Source organism: Diospyros lotus, chromosome 8, assembly GCF_014633365.1.
Source record: "Diospyros lotus cultivar Yz01 chromosome 8, ASM1463336v1, whole genome shotgun sequence".
In the NCBI taxonomy this organism is placed as follows: Eukaryota; Viridiplantae; Streptophyta; class Magnoliopsida; order Ericales; family Ebenaceae; genus Diospyros; species Diospyros lotus.
In genome coordinates, this window is record NC_068345.1 from 11,607,647 (window position 1) to 11,625,749 (window position 18,103).

General features: G+C 40.6%; 1 protein-coding gene across 6 annotated transcripts in view; it reads left to right on the forward strand.

The window, feature by feature from the left end:
- Positions 1 to 18,103, forward strand: part of LOC127808948 (uncharacterized) — a 144,605-nt gene that overhangs the window by 112,190 nt on the left and 14,312 nt on the right. The window lies entirely within an intron of this gene.

The window sequence follows — 18,103 nt, forward strand, 5'->3', positions numbered from 1 at the left end:
TTTGATAAAGTGTCGATCTATTTAATGTGCTTTGTCCTGTCATGCTGAACTGGATTATGTGCAATACTTATAGCAGATTTGTTATCACAAGACAACTCAATTGCTTCTTGAGTTTTTATCTTCAAGTCTTCTAGGATAATTTTTAGCCACAACAATTCAGATATCCCAAGGGCCATAGCCCTAAATTCTGATTCTGCACTTGATCTAGCCACAATGCTCTGTTTCTTACTCCGCCAGGACACTAGATTCCTACCTAGGAATACGCAATATCCTGTGGTTGATCTTCTATCATTGATAGATCCTGCATAATCAGCATTTGTAAAGCCTTTGACATCTAATTCCTTTCATTTTCTGAACAATAGACCCCTACCTGGATTAGTCTTGAGATATCCAAGTATCTTCCTTACAGCTTGCATATGCTCCTCAGTTGGGTTATGCATGAATTGGCTCACAAGACTAACAGCAAATGTAATATCAGGTCTAGTATGTGAGAGATATATCAACCGGCCCACTAGCCTTTGATATTTTCCTTTGTCAATTGGTGACTGTCAGGATTCTGCCATAGTTTTCCATTAGGTTCTACTGGGACACTAGATCCCTTGCCTCTTGTAAGCCCTATTTCAGTGAGTAAATCCAAAACATATTTACGTTGAGATAGAAAGATACCATCCTTAGAGTAGGCCACTTCAATGTCCAGGAAATATCTGAGAATACCAAGATCCTTGATTTCAAATTCGTGGGCTAGGTTCCTTTTTAGGAGCATTTGTTCCTCCTTATCATCTCCTGTCACAATTATGTCATCTACATATGCTAACAATGCTGTAATTTTCCCTTCCCTTGAATGTTTCATGAAGAATGTATGATCACCTCGGCTTTGATTATATCCCATAGTTTTCATGGCTTTAGAGAACTTGTCAAACCAAGCCCTAGGGGACTGTTTGAGTCCATAGAGAGATTTCTTAAGCCTGCATACTTTTCCTTTTTCTGTTTCTTGAAATCCCGGAGGCAACTCCATGAAAACTTCCTCTTCTAGGTCTCCATGTAAAAAGGCGTTCTTAACATCAAATTGTTGTAGTGTCCATCCAAAAAATGTTGCCAAAGAGATTAGAATTCTTAGTGTTGTCATCTTAGCCACTGGTGCAAATGTTTCAAAATAGTCTATGCCATAGGATTGGGTATATCCTTTGGCTACTAATCTTGCCTTATACCTGTCCAATGTTCCATCAGCTTTGTATTTTACATTGAATACCCATTTGCAACCTACTGGCAAAACTCCTCTTGGTCTTGTTACTATTTCCCAAGTCTGATTTTTCTTTAAGGCTCTCATTTCTTCCATCATGGCTTGCTTCCAATTCTGATCTCTTAGGGCCTCTTCTACTGAATTAGGAATGACAATTGAATCCAAAAATGTTAGGAACCCTTTGTGTTTGTGAGACAGTCGATGGTAGGATAAGAAATTAGTTAAGGGATGTTAGGTACAACTTCTAACACCTTTCCTAACAGCAATAGGCAAATCTAAATCATCATAACTTGGGTTAGAAGGATTAGAACAGTCTGAAATTGAGAGCTGAGAGTCATTTTCTGCAATAGAAGGTTGTATAAATTTCTTACCTTGACTAGGATCAAATAATGGTGCTTGCTGTGAGTCCAGAGCAAGCTGTCTTCTTCTTTTGAAAACATAGGGAGATCCCTTGAACCAACCTAAGGGCTGTTGGCTGGACTGAACATTGTGAGAAGGGGGGAGAACAATATGCTCACTGTTGTTATTTGGCTGAGATGAGAGAGGCCCAGATTGAGATGAAGGACAAGAAGAGAGCGGAGAGATAGGAAGCCGAGATAGAGCTTGAAAGATATCTTCCTCAACCCCAACTGTCTGGTCACCATCTAAACACTCCCCCTGGCGACCAGTTTGATGTGAAGGAAAGAAAGGTTGGGTTTCAACAAATGTAACATCCTTGGAAATGTAAAATTTCTTTATAGTGGGATGATAACATTTGTATCCCTTTTGGGTAGGAGAATATCCTAGGAAAACACACTTTAAGGCCCTAGGATCAAGTTTGTCTCTGTTTTGTTTGGGAATATGAACAAAATAAACACACCCAAAGACCTTAAGTGGAAGAGGAGAATGAAGATTGAGGTCTGGGAAATAAGTAGAAAGGAGCTGGAATGGAGTTTGATTGTTTAAGGTTTTTGAGGGTACTCGATTTATTAAATAGGCTGCTGTAAGAGTAGCTTCCCCCTAGAAATTCTTAGGCACTTTATGATGATGTAGGAGACCTCGAGCAACATTAAGAAAGTGTCTCATCTTCCGTGCCGCAATTCCATTTTGTTGTGGAGTATGGACACGAAGATTCATGAATCATCCCTTCTTGTTGAAAGAATTGGTGCAAGTGATTATTAACATAATCCTTTGCATTATCAGTTCGGAATTTCTGAATTGTGCAATTGAATTGAATGGAGATTAGCTTACAAAAATATGGCAAAATGGTGCTCACTGCAGCCTTATCTTTCAATAAGAAAATCCAAGTCATTCGAGTACAATCATCAATGAATAAAATAAACCATCGGGCCCCCGAACAATTTGGTATTTTAGAGGGTCCCCATAGATCAGAATGAACCAAAAAAAAAGGTTTAGATGACCTCTTATTGCTAGATGGATAGGACACTCGATGATGCTTGGAAATAGCACATACCTCACACTGAAATTTACTAAGATCTAGGGACTGAAATAAGGAAGGAAACATGGTTTTTAGAAAGGGAAACGGAGGGTGACCAAGTCTGTAATGTTGCAGCCAAACATGTGCAATAGAATTAGAAGTAAACTGAGAAAATCCAGCAGCCTTAAAGGATCGGTTTTCAATCAAAGGATAGCCTCCCTTTTTCTCCAGATAGTACAGACCATGATGTTCCCTAGCTGCACCAATCATCTTCCCGGTCTTCAAGGCCTGAAATTCACACACATTAGGAGAGAAATTGGCACGGCAGTTTAGATCATCAGTAAGTTTATGAATGGACACAAGATTGGTAGATAAATTCGGCACATGTAAGACCTGTTTAAGGGTAATATTTGGGCTGAGGGTGACTGGTCCTTGACCTTTAATGGAAACTGAAGTTCCATTAGCAATGGTAATCCGTTTGGAGGTAACAATAGGTTCATAAGTGTCAAAAACCAATGGATTGGGGGTCATGTGATCAGTGGCTCCTGAATCTAGGATCCAATTGTCATTCTTATCAGTTTTAAAGGCATTAAGAGATACTAAATGTACATAATTACCTTGCTGGGCGAAAGTACAGTTTCCATCATTGATAGTCTTAAGAAGAGCCTTAAGTTTGTTAATTTCCTCACCATCAAGTTGTGCAATCTCAGTACCTCGAGCTGATTCTGCCTTACTTGTTCCTCCTTCGTTTTCTTTGGATGATATGTAGGCCTGCTTTGGTGCTGTCATATTTTTAAAACTACCCATCTTTTTCAACACAGCCTCCTTACCATGAAGTTTGAAGCAATAATCTCGAGTATGCCTAGGCTTGTTGCAAAAACTACACCAAAGCCTTTCACGATTTTTGTTTGCCTCTATTTTTCCCATCTTAAAACGTGCTCCATCCTTCTTTGCGGCAGTCATGGCTGATCCTTCTGTTCCTCCGTCACTGAGCATGACTCACCTTCGGTTTTCTTCACTTCTTACCACAGCGAAAACTTCATTCAGGGAGGGTAGCTTCTCCCTACCAAGGATTTGAATCCTTACTTGATCAAACTCAGTATTTAACCCGACAAGAAATTCAACAATCCTATCTCTCTCAATAATCCTGCTAAGAGTGGCTGCATCATTGCTGCATATCATCTTTATCTCCTGGTATTGATCTAGCTCTAACCAAAGCCCATTCATCTTGTTAAAATACTCGGTAACTGTTAGAGATGCTTGTCGAGTACTATTAATCTTTGTTTTGATATCAAAGATTACCGATACATCCTGTACCTTAGAATAAGTCTGCCTAATAGTGTCCCAAATAGCCTTAGCCGAATCTAGGAACATATAATTCTTACTAACCTTGGGTTGCATGGCATTCCACAACCATGACATGATAAGAGAATCCTCAATATCCCATGCCGGAAAAGCTGGATCAGTGGTCTTCGGGGGGTGAGGCAGTGAGGTGTCCTAGTTTTCCTCGCCCTTTGAGGAAGGTTCGAACAAGTTGCGCCCATTGGAGGTAATTTTTACCGTCCAATCTGTAGGAAACATGCATTCCAGGCAATTCTCCATTGCTGGTTCTAGAGAAGTTGCCTGCACTTCCAGTTATACCGATAATCGATTGGTTCTGAGATTACTGACATCCTTGGTGATTAAGGAATCAAGAGAAGGCAATAAAGGCCTCAGGATGAACACAAGGGATGAGAAACAAGGACTGGGAAAAACAGAGTGCAATGAAGGCTTGACAAAGGTCTAAGAGCAGAATGAAGGCTCTGATACCATGTTAAAAACAACAAAAGAGCAGCAAGAATAAATCTTGGATTGGAAAAATCGGAAGAAATCGTACTTCCTCAATTAATCTATTGAATACTCCATGAGGAGTTTAAATAAACAAGAGAACCTAAAATCTAGGAATTTAAATACAATCAAAAACTATTTAAAAATACAACAACATAGATATAACTAGTCTCCTAATTTTTAGAGGAGTAGATAAGATTCTATCTCCTCCTAGAATTTAGAAAAGATGGAGCTTTATCTTAATCATAGATTAAGGCATTATCTTTGAATAATTCAACATTTACCAAGTAAGCTCTCTAGCATAAACTACTAGGAATACAATCCTCCTACCAAACCCAGTAAGCCCTCTAGCACACAAGCTAAAAATTACAATGATAAATACAAACGAAAAGATTTGAGAGTTAACACTCTCAATTATAACGTCTCTCAAATATACAAATGAAGGCTAAGAACAATATAATACAAATGATATCAATTAGCCTTTTGAGAGAAAAATGAAAGCTCAAGCACTAGTAAGAAGTATGTATACAATTGTAAGCTCAATTCACTTTATTCCCATCCTTTAGTCTTCTCTACTACATCATTGGACTAAATTTATAGGCTTCTCTCGAGCATTAAAGTATACTAGCCATTAATAGTTGTTGGAGCCTACAAAAACTAGTCGTTACTAAATGTCAATAAAAGAAACAGTCGATAGTTACATTGAACCAGTCCACAATTTTCTTCAGCTATTTGAAGCACATTCGGCTTTTGAGCAAACGGTCGACTCTTTCACAAAAGAGGCCAACTGTTTTAACAAACGGTCAACAATTTCAAAGAAATAATCGATAGTTTTGAAAGAAATGTCGACACTATACAGGCACTGTCGACTAAAAATGAACTAAAATCAAAACAACAGAGAGCATTAAAAATATCGATCGATTGTTCATGGAGATTGTCGATTGTTTTTGCTGAAAGGCTTAAAACGGTTGACAGTTGAAACAAACCGGTCGACAGTTTTTCCTTACTTCGACAACCCAAAAATCAAAAACACAAAACAATCGATAGTTACACTAATATGGTCGATAGTTTTCGTTTCAAAAAGAGTGGTCATGATATGGAAAATATTTTGACACTCTTTAACACATTTGATTTGAAAACAAAATACAAAACATTTTATTTCACAATAAATATAAAAGATTTTTTAAACATTGGAAGTATATATATCCTTTGGTATCAATGAATTGATCATTTTCCATTTCCAAAGATAAAATATAATGCATTTTCAAATGCCAATTATATAAAGTTTTCATTATCAAAACATCATCAAAGGCAAAACAATAGCACTGTCAAAATTGGAGCACAGATTTGCATAATTTAACAAAATTGCTCTGGTGATTGTGACTTTACCTTTGTAGGAGATAACTCGAATTGTTTCTCTAACATGACATCTTTTTTCTTTTTATAATGCCTAACTAGCTGCCCAATTAGTGAATATTGATAAGAGCGACGAGAGAACTGATAGTAGTTTGTTCAAATCATGGTTAGCAAAGAGAGTAGGGGAGGCAGTTTTGTTGCTAAATATCTAGTCATAGCTGTAAACAAAAACAAACAGTAGTGCACACTAAGAGCACCTTTTGAGTTTCAAAATGGCTTACACTAAGTGGTTTTGTTGCTAAATCCCCAATTAGAAAATGGCACCTTTTGGGTTTCAAAATGGTTTACAAAGAGAGTAGGGGAGGCGGTTTGGTTGCTAAATACCTTGTCATAGCTGTAAACAAAAACAAACAGTAGTGCACACTAAAAGCACTAGCCCAAGACCAACAACCAACCAAGCAAAGATTAACAATCACAAAGAGAAAGAAACCCAAAAGATGGACAAGTAAGTTCTGGAGAAATATTTTACTGATTATTGAAAATTAAATTTTTCTATCAGAGACAGCTATTATACAGCTCTTTAGATGGTTCTGGAAATGGACCTAATTACCATAGCTTACCTTGGTATTCCAGATAATAACTACACGTGCTCAAACTAAGAGACTAGTCTGCTCTTGGAAATACAAGACACTAGATACTAAAGGACAAACTAAGAGAGAAAATAAGGAACTCTTAACTGGCCTTCCAAAATAATTTTTGCACAATTTCCTTTGCTTACCACGTATTAGTCTGTCATGTACCTAGATTACCAGATTGTAATAAAGTAGCGGTTATAAGGGTAAATAGGGTAATGGCGGATGTTAGGCACTGGCATGTGCTCGGCTGTTGTAACAGATTTTTGGCGCCAATACTTTTAGCTGAGAACTCCTTAAAAACAGAGTTCTGGTTCATTGGTGGGCAGCTAATGAAATTCGAATCACTGATTTCTCTGATTTCCCTCTTAAAATCTCTCTCTCACGTTTTCCCCCTCTCTTTTGTTTCTTCTTCTCCCTCCCTTCATTCTTCACCTAAAACTCCTTCTATCAGATCTACGATCTGACAAAGTGGTATCAGAGAACTTTCCTGGCAGTCGATCATTACCATTACGATGGCTAACGGAACTCGCATGAAGCAGATGGAACCCCAGCTACAGTAGGTGTCGGCGACGGTGATGGAAGTACAACAACGGATGGGATCCATGGAGGATACCATTGGAACCATTGTAGATAAGAGATTGGAGGTAGTAGCAGATCGATTGCAAGGCGATATGCGCAACTAGATTCGGACTGAAATGCGAGAGCAAAGTAACATGGTTCGCGAACAAATGCAGCAATTCATGCTGATGTTTTCGAATCAAGCTCAGGTAAGAATTTCCCTCGATTTTCCTCCTCGGGAACATTCGAATCCAATATTGTCTGGTATTGGAATGGGACAGAGAGTGCTCGAGCCTTCAGAATTGGGAGGCGATCCAATCGGTGCAGGAGAGATAGGAATGGAAAGGAGACCGGAAGCTTCGGCCAATTCCGGACTTCCACATTTTCCAGTTCCGAAACTTGAATTGCCGGTTTTTGATGAATTGAAGCCACGGTGGTGGATTAGAAGGTGTGAGAAATTGTTTAACATTCATCGAGTAGCGGTTGATCAACGAGTCACTCTAGCTGCTGCATTTTTGAACGATGTGGGAGATAATTGGTTCCAAGGCTGGTCGGGAGTGTGAGGTGATCACAATTGGGAGGAGTTTGTGAGAGGATTATGCGAAAGATTTGGTGAAAGAAGAACAGTGGATCTAGCAGAAGAATTTAACAAGTTGAAGCAGGGAGGTACAGTGCAAGAATATCAGCTTCGGTTTGAGGAATTAAAGTCGTTAATGCTCAGTCGGAATCCGTACATGACGGAGGAATACTTCGTCTCTAGTTTCATAAGCGGCTTGAATGATGATATTAGATCTATGGTAAAGATGATGCGACCTCGTACCATGCAAGAGGCTGCGGAGGATGCAGTATTGCAGGAATTAACAGTGGAGGCCTTGCTTAAAAAACAGAGGATTCAAGGTAGAGGAAATGCATATGGAGCAAATTACTCAGGAGGTAGGGCACCGGGAAAGGAAATGGTGAGATCGGAGGAAAGAGCTAAGTTTCCAGCCAGCTCTCTCGCAGGACAACAAGGTGTTGGGAACACCGGAGACCTACAGGGCTTTGCTATCGATGTGGAGACAGATATACTCCAGGGCATCAGTGCAAGAGACAGCTCCTCTTGTTGGAAGGAGGAGATGTAGATGGGGAGGGCGATGGGGACACACTCACTTTAGCCGAAGATTTGGGAGAGGAAGATAACGGGGTGATCTCGCTGCATGCTATTAAGGGAATGACAGGCAGTAAGATCATTAAGGTGTTAGGAAGAGCTCAAGATAGCACTCTCATGGTGTTGATTGATAGTGGAAGTACTCACAGTTTCATTGATGAGGGAATTGCGAGGAAGCTTAAATGCGAACTATCCAACACTCAACCACTTACGGTAACAGTTGCCAATGGGAGTAAGGTCCTAAGTAGATCAGCTTGCTTAGGATTTTGCTAGATGATGCAGGGGGAAACATTTAAAACGGATTTGAGATTGGTGAAACTTGGAGGGTGCCACATAGTGCTGGGGGTCGATTGGATGAAAGATGTAAGTTCAATCAGTTTTGATTTCAACAAAATGGAGGTAACAATGGAGAAGGATGGCCGGAGGGTGACACTGCAAGGGAATGTGGAGAGTGGAATTTGCAAGATGATCAAGGGTGAGAAGTTACAAAAGCTGTTCAAGTATAAAATAGGCCAAGTAGCCCAATTGTTTTCAATAGAGACTACTGGGAAGATGAAGACCAAGAAACGGTGAGTGGGCAGTGCAAGATGTTCCACGGCAGTAAGGATACATTACCATGGCAGGTACATGAACTGGAATCTCTAGATTTATTGTTGATTGAATTCCAGGACTTATTTGCAAAACCTAAGAAATTACCCCCCACCCGACCCTTTAACCACTCTATAATCCCAACTCAGCTCCTATCAATATTAGACCCTACCGATATCCACCAAAGCTCAAATCTGAAATTGAGAAAATGGTAAAGGAAATGTTAGCCAATTCTATCATTCGACCTAGCAAAAGCCCTTTTGCCTCTCCCGTCCTTCTAGTTGAAAAGAAGGACGGCACATGGCGCTTTTGCATCGATTATCGGCAGCTCAACACTATCACTATGAAAGACAAATTTCCCATTCCTATTATTGAAGACTTATTAGACGAACTTTGATACGCCACAGTTTTCTCCAAGCTGGATTTAAGATCCGGTTACCATCAGATTCAGATGGACCCAAACGACATCTACAAAACAGCTTTTCAAACCCACCACGGCCATTATGAATTTACAGTCATGCCTTTCGGCCTAACCAACGCCCCAACCACATTTCAAGCCTTAATGAACCATATCTTTGACCCCTATCTCAGAAAATTTGTGTTGGTATTCTTTGACGACATTCTTATCTATAGTCCAACTTTTTCTAAACACTTACACCATCTTAGGGTTGCATTTCAAGTCCTTCAATTCAATTAGTTATATATTAAAGGATCCAAATGTGCCTTTGCCCAACAACTAATCGAGTACTTGGGGCATATTATTTCAGCTGCTGGGGTTAGTACCGACCCAAAGAAAATAGAGGCAATGACAGCTTGGCCGCAGCCTGCTAGTGTTAAGGCCTTGCGAGGTTTTCTTGGTTTAACAGGCTACTATCGACGTTTTGTACAAAACTATGGAGCCATCAGCAAACCTCTCACCGAATTATTGAAGAAAGATGATTTCCAGTGGGACGAAAAGGCTGACCGAGCTTTTGAACACCTGAAGAAGGCCATCAGTGAGGTGCCTACATTGGGACTTCCTGATTTTAACAAACCCTTTATTCTGGAGACAGATGCTAGCAACTCAGGCGTGGGAGCAGTTCTAGTTCAAGATGGCAGACCACTAGCGTTCCTAAGCCAAGCTTTATCCCCACGCCACCAAGGCCTTAGTGTTTACGATAAGGAATTACTAGCGGTGCTTATGGCAGTAGAGAAGTGGAGACATTACTTAGAAGGAGGCCAATTTATTATTAAAACAAATCATGAAAGCCTTAAATTTCTTCTTCAGCAACGGTTGCATACACACCTTCAGAAAAAGGGAATGGCCAAGCTCATGGGCCTCGATTATGTGATCCAATTCCGAAGGAGGAAGGAGAATGTGGCCGCGGATGCTTTCTCAAGATGTTTTGAAGAAGGATCAGTCGCGGCTATCACAGCCATGGTGCCGGACTGGTATCAGGAAGTGGTTGCTAGCTATATAAAGGGAAAGTGGATTTAGCAATTAGTGGAACAATTGAGCATAGGAGAAGGGGGCAAGCCCGGATACACAATAACTAACGGGTTACTACGGTATCAAGGTCGATTGGTGATTGGGGATTGCGACGCCCTAAAGAAGAGAATCCTCCAAACATTGCATGAATCGGCCATTGGTGGACATTCGGGAATTCAAAATACTGATAGAAAGGTGAAACAGGTATTTTATTGGCCTAACTTGAAGAAATATGTCATGGAATTTGTTCTTAATTGTGATATATGCAAACGGTGTAAACATGAAACCATTGCACAACCTGGGCTTCTACAACCCCTTGGTATACCAGCTCAAGCATGGACAGACATTACCATGGACTTTGTAGAAGGTTTGCCAAAATCAAAAGGTAAGGACTGTATTTTGGTGGTGGTGGATCGCCTCACAAAGTTCAGTTATTTCTTAGGCCTCTCCCATCCATTTTCTGCCCAAGAAGTAGCCAGAGTTTTTGTGGACAGAGTGGTTAATTTACATGGAGTTCCCCAGTCTATTGATTCTGACAGAGACAAAGTGTTTACTAGTCTTTTTTGGCAAACATTGATGAAGTTTATGGGGTCCAAGCTTCACATGTCAACCGCCTACCATCCTGAAACGAATGGTCAATCGGAATGAGTCAATCAATGCATTGAAACATATCTGAGATGTTTCTACTTCCTTCACCCTAAGGAATGGCACAAATGGCTGTCATTGGCCCAATGGTGGTATAACTCCAGCCACCATAGCTCTATTAACATGACTCCTTTTGAAGCCTTGTATGGGTACAAACCTAACCTACTTCCAGCATTCACTGGCCCCATTACAATCGCCGTCGTGGATGATTACTTGCACAACCGCCAACACAACTTGCAGATTCTCAAAACCGAGCTGGCTAAAGCTCAGAATCGCATGAAACAAGTTACTGATCAAAGGAGAACGGAAAGGGAGTTTGAACTCGGGGATCACGTGTATTTGAAACTCAATTCGGCTTACCTAAAGTCACTGTCCAAACAGCCGATCTCGAAGCTAAGTCCGAAGTTTTATGGGCCCTATCCCATTGTCTCTCGAATTGGGAAAGTTGCCTATAAGCTGCAACTGCCGGTTGGAACACACATCCATCCAGTATTCCATGTTTCCTTACTGAAGAAATCAGCTGGGAATAATGCAACCAGTCCCGAGTTACCAACTATTACAGAGGAGGACGCCCCTACGGTGGCACCAGTAGCCATCTTGGATAAGCGAGTCATCTATCCTCACGGACTGCCTTTAACCCAAGTACTAGTGCAGTGGTCATCTCTCCACCCGGATAACAACACTTGGGAGTACTTGCCCGACCTCCTCCGGCAGTTTCCTAGTTCAGCAAATCTGTTACCTATTTCTTGAGGACAAGAAATCACTCGAAAGGGGGAATAATGTCATGTACCTAGATTATCAGATTGTAATAAAGTAGCGGTTATAAGGGTAAATAGGGTAATGGCGGATGTTAGGCGCTGGCATGTGCTCGGCTGTTGTAACAGATTTTTGGCGCCAATACTTTTAGCTGAGAACTCCTTAAAAACAGAGTTCTGGTTCATTGGTGGGCAGCTAATGAAATTCGAATCACTGATTTCTCTGATTTCCCTCTTAAAATCTCTCTCTCTCTCACGTTTTCCCCCTCTCTCTCGTCTCTTCTTCTCCCTCCCTTCATTCTTCACCTAAAACTCCTTCTATCAGATCTACAATCTGACATAGTCATAGTATCTCTGCTGCTCAGGCATCATATTGGTGGAAAGGTGGTTCTGTGTAGTTGGTTAGCCTCTACACCACCACTAGAGTAATTCACTAGATTAACCTGGAATATCTATTTTATTTCTCTATATAGTAGGATTTGAATTAGGCATTTTAGTTGTTTTTGGTCTATGCAGCATCTCCATTGAACGGGTAGAGTCCAGAAGGTTCCATGCTCTTTTCCTTTTGTGCTCTTCTTTATTTGCTTCAGTTTCATGTACTTTTTCATCTTTATCAAGACCTTGAAGGCCACTTCCACCCCCCCCCCCCCCCCAAAAAAAAAAAGGTTTCCAGCCTCTTAAGAGGACCCTATTCAATTAAGCTGCAATGATTGGACTTTGTATTTGTTTCGGCATTGTGTGAATAAAAATAATATGTATATTCAACTAAAAGTGTACAATACAATAGTATATATATATATAAGTATTTAAAATTAATTACACTAATACCCTTTATTTATCTTATTTAACACTCCCTCTCAAGTTGGAACATATATATTGAGCATGCCCAGTTTGGTACAAATATAATTTACAAGAGAATCTCTAAGTGACTTGGTGAGTAAATCAACTAATTGATCATTGGAACTCACATATATTGTAACTATATCCCTAAAGAGCACCTTTTCTCTAACAAAGTGGCAATTAATTTCAATATGCTTGGTTCTCTCATGAAACACAAGATTAGAAGCAATATGCATTGTAGCCTGATTGTCACAAATCAATTGTATAGACTTAATCTGCATAACTCCTAACTCCTCAATTAATTGTTTCAACCACACTAGCTCACATGTTGTTACAGCCATTACCCTATATTCAGCTTTTGCACTGGATCTGGCGACAACAGTTTGCTTCTTACTTTTCCAAGAGATAGGTTTTCACCCACAAATACACAGTATCCAGATGTGGATTGCCTGTCACTAAGTGATCATTCCCAATTAGCATCCGTATATCCCACAATCTGACTATGCCCATGATTTTAATACAATACACCCCGACCAGGGGCAGCCTTAATATACCGAAGAATACAAATCGTTGCATTCCAATGACTATCACAAGGTGAATCCAAGAACTGACTTACCACACTCACAACAAATGAAATATCAGGACGTGTGACTGTGAGATAATTAAGTTTCCCAACTAGTCAACGGTAACACCCAAGATCAAAAAAAGACTCCCCTTGTCTCGATAACAGCCTGGTATTTGGATCCATAGGAGTATATGTGGGCTTACATCCAAGAAATTATGTCTCCTCTAGCACATCCAAGGCATACTTCCTTTGAGAAATATAGATGCATTGCTTTGACTGAGCTACCTCAATACCTAAAAAATATTTCAAAGGACCCAGATCCTTAGTCTGAAACTGTTGGTGAAGATTTGCCTTCAATTCAGTGATACCAACATCATCATCCCCTGTAAGTACTATATCATCAACATATACCACTAGAAGAATGTGGCAGCCAAACTGAGAGCGATAAAAAACAGAATGATCAGCTTCACTCCGAATTAACCCAAACTCAAGAACAGCTGAGCTGAATCGACTAAACCAAGCTCGAGGAGATTGTTTGAAGCCGTATAAAAATTTTCGAAAGCAACACACTAGACTAAACTTCCCGTGAGCAATAAAGCCAGGAGGTTGCTCTATATACACCTCTTCCTGTAAATCGCCATGAAGGAAGGCATTTTTTATGTCCAGTTGATGAAGAGGCTAGTGAAACATAGTAGCAAAGGACAAGAAAAGGCAAACAGAGAAGATCTTAGCAACAGGAGAAAATGTATCGCCATAATTAAGACTAAAAACCTAAGTGTATCCTTTGGCAACAAGGTGAGCCTTAAGACAATCAATCTGGCTATCAAGGCCAATTTTAGCAGTGTAAACCCAGCGACAACCAACAATAGACTTACCCTTAGGAAGAGGTACCAAGTCCCAAGTTTTGGTGGAATGTAAGGTAGACATTTCTTCAACCATAAGAGCTCGCCACCCTGGATGGGAAAGAGCTTTGGGAACAAATTTAGGAAGAGAAATAGAAGATGAAGAAGAAACAAAAGCAGAATATCCAGGGGACAAAGAATCATAGCTGACAAAATGTGAAATGGGATGGAAAGTGGTGCAAAATCGAGTACATTGACGAAGAGCAATAGGTAAGTCAAGATCAAAAGTCGAAGGCGATGGGCCAGAGGAAGAACTAATTGGCACAGAGGATGAGTCAGGAGATGGCTCCCTCGAACTAGCGACTACAGGCGGTGCTAGTTGGGCCACAAGTTGTGGACATTGTTGATAGACCTAAAGATCAAGGCAATCAAAGCGAGAGGCAAAGGGTGGTGGAGATGGAGATGATGAAAGGTCAAGAAAAGGAACAGGCAAAGGTAAGCTAGCAGACATGGACTCGAAGACCTTAGACGAAGAAGGAAAATAAGGAGAGGACTCAAAGAATGTAACATCTGCTGAAATAAAATATCGAGTTAATTGAGGAGACTAGCAACGATACCCCTTCTGAAGGCGGGAATAACCCAGAAAAACACATTTGACAAAACGAGCAGATAGCTTGTCACAACCTAGGGCAAGATGGTGAACAAAGCAAGTATTCCCAAAGATACGAGGGGGAAGAGAATATAATATAAGTCAATCCGAGGAAAAAGAACATAATGAGGAATCTGGTCATTAAGGACAGAAGATGGCATTCAGTTAATTAAGTAACATGCAATTAAGACAACATCACCCCAGTATTGAAGCGGAACATGCATACTAAGAAGAAGCGTGCAAGTTGTCTCAATTAAATGATAATTCTTGCGTTTAACCACCCCATTTTGTTGTGGGGTTTTAGGACACGAAGTTTGGTGAATCCCATTAGATGCCATATAAGATCGAAATGGGAGAGACAAATATTCAAGAGCATTATCACTACAAAGAACACAGATAGGCAAATTAAACTGAGTTCTAATTTCAGCACAAAATGTAATGAAGACTGAAAATAATTTTGAACGTGTTTTCATTAAATATAGCCATGTAGTTCTAGAGAAATCATCAATAAATGTTACAAAATAACGAAAACTGTCTTTTGAACTAACACGATTGTGACCTCATACATCTGAATAGACTACTAAAAAAGGAGAACTAACATGTTTATTGACTCTACTTGAGAAAGAACTACGACTATGTTTCCCAAGTTGACAAGACTCACAATCTAACGAAGAAATTCTAGAGAGACTGGGAACCATCTTCTTGAGATTGGGAAGAGATGGGTGCCCCAGCCGACAATGGACCTGTAGTGGGGAAGTAGTCGTCGTACATGCCACTGAGGATATAGGAGAAGACAGATAGTAGAGGCCATGAGACTCAAGCTCCGTGCCAATTATTTGCCCGGTCCTCTAATCCTGCACAAGTACAGAATCAGACAAAAAGGTTATAGAGCAATTAAGACTACGAATGAGTTGATTGACAAAGAGCAAATTAAAGGAACATTGTGGTAAAATAGATGACAATGGTAAAGTAGGAAGAGGGGAGACTGCAGATTTTGAATATTAGAGAGGAGAAAGCAATTACCAAACATGTGATTAATGGCACCGGAGTCGAAGATCCATGGGCCAAGAGAAGATGAGGACTTAGTAAAGCAAGCAATAAGGTTACTGGTGTCAGCAAGAGATGTGACAGGTGAAGTAGCCTATTGTGTTGCCCAGAACTGAAGAAACTGAGCATACTCCCCATCGGAGATAGTCACTTGTGATGAATCACTGTGTGAGATAGATGCCTGACCCTCCGAAGCACCAACAACCATGTTAGCGGTACTGGTTGCCTGAGGTGGATGATCACGTAGGCGATAGCAAGTCTCTCTAGTGTGACCAGGACGATTATAATAGGACCACTGTTGATGTTTTGCCCGAGTTAATATGCTGGAAGTCTAGAGGAAATCAGAAGATATTGAGGATGATCAGATGGCAGTTAGATTACAGGACTCGGTTGTAATTAACTGTAATTAGTAGGGGTTTTTAGACTTTGTAATAGTTAGTTATTTCCCCTAGGAAGGTCCGCCCTTTCAGTTTATAAATAGAAGGGCATAGGGACCTGCAATCATCGATCAATCATTTGTCATTCCATTCTCTTATATCGAGTGTAGTAAGGAAAGAGAGAGAGAGCTATGGGTAAGTATAGTTCTTAGAGTCTTTTCATGTGAGGATTGTATTCAAGAGATAAGAGAAAGCGAGTGAGGGATTCTTGTACTAATTTCTGAAGTTCTTAGTGGATTGTTCTCGTCTTGGAGTGCTGGATGTAGTGCCATTTCTGTGGCACGAACCAAGGTAAATTGGGTGTGTTGCATTGCAGTTTGCTTTCTTGTTTCTCTTTTTAATTTTCTCTATTAATTACTTTCTGTTATTATGAATGTGTGTGATCGGTTTCGGTTAGAGTATTCGAGTGATTATTGGGCCATAACAGTGTTCGGTTTTAATAGGCACTGGGGTCGAGTATGACCACCACCACGACAACCACGATCAGTCAGGATAGTAACAAAGGCGAAGTGATCTCCAGGTATGGATACACCACGGTTAGCAGTAATAGAAGAGGCTCGAAGTAGCCTAGCAAATACCTCTGTTAAAGGAGGGAGAGAAACACTACTGAGAATCTGTGTCTGACAAGACCCTAGGGTATCCTAGGGTTTGAATTGGAACTTAGAAGAAGAAGAAGAATTAGAGGGAAAAATAGATTAAGGGAAAAAGAGAACAAGAGAGAGGATTGAAAGAAAATGACTTGTCATTATTCTCTGATGATCCTTCCTTACTACTATGTAGGTCTTTATATAAAGCCTCTAGTACACTGATAGAATCCCCACTCAATCTGCAGCTTCCCTCTCCAAATCAGTAGATAACAAACTGATTTATAGTGCTCAACTCTAGTAAACCAATCAAAGAGAAGAATAACAGAAAAAAATGAAGAACAAGGCCAATTCGAGAGGGCCTCCTCTCCCAGAATCTTCTTCAAAAATCCTCCACACGTCTCTCTTATAGAGATTCCCCCCAACGGTTACAGCCACGTGAGGTTGTTATTCCTAACCGTCTATGACAATTTTACCCCTGTATCCTTTTCCTCAATTGCCCTCTTGCTTCCTTTCTTACCCCTACGCTGATATGTGTGATGTATCGGTGCTCTATCATGACTCCCGTCCATAAGATTCACCTTGTCCTCAAGGTGAAACTCGAGAAACTGTTGCAATATCTGATTGTATGGTTCCCATGTAGCTTCTAAGGGTGGCAGCCCTTTCCATTGAATTAACACATCAAGGCCCCTCAAGTTTTTACCTCTCCTCGGCCGTATTCCCAATAGGAATTCTGGTTGTACCCTCATCTCTAGCTCAGCTGTCAACTGAGTTGGAATGGAGGCAGCTGCTGGTGATGTCCCTTCGGCTTTACGTAGTTGAGATACATGAAAGACGGAATGGATGGCACATGTGGGTGGAAGTTTCAGCTTGTATGCCACTTTCCCTATCCACTTTTCCACAACAAAGGGTCCATAATACCTTGGTGACAGCTTTTCATTTAGCTTGGCAGCCAAGGTCTTTTGCCTATATGGTCTAATTTTCAGGTAGACCAAGTCTCCCACTTCGAATTGAATGTCCCTTCACTTCCTATCCGCTATGGATTTCATCCTTGCTTGTGCTTGCAGCAGTTGGCCTTTAAGCTCTTCCAGCACTACATCCCTCTCTAGAAGTTGCTGCTCCAACCCGGATATGACGGTGGTACCTTTCACAAACCGTAGAAGTGGAGGTGGCTCGCGCCCATAGACTATCTGAAACGGGGTTAGTTTAGAAGAAGCTTGATAGGAAGTATTGTACCAATACTCGGCCCAAGGAAGCCAAGTGTACCACGCCTTAGGTGTAGAAGAGGCAAAACATCGAAGATAAGTCTCCAATGTCCTGTTGAGGACTTCCGTTTGACCATCGGATTGGGGGTGGTAAGCTGTGCTCCTATTCAACTGTGTGCCTTGTAGTCAGAATAGTTCTTTCCAAAAATGGCTGATGAAGACCTTGTCTCTATCCGAGACTATAGAATTAGGAATCCCGTGCAGCCGTACAACTTCTTTGACAAAAATTCCTGCTACA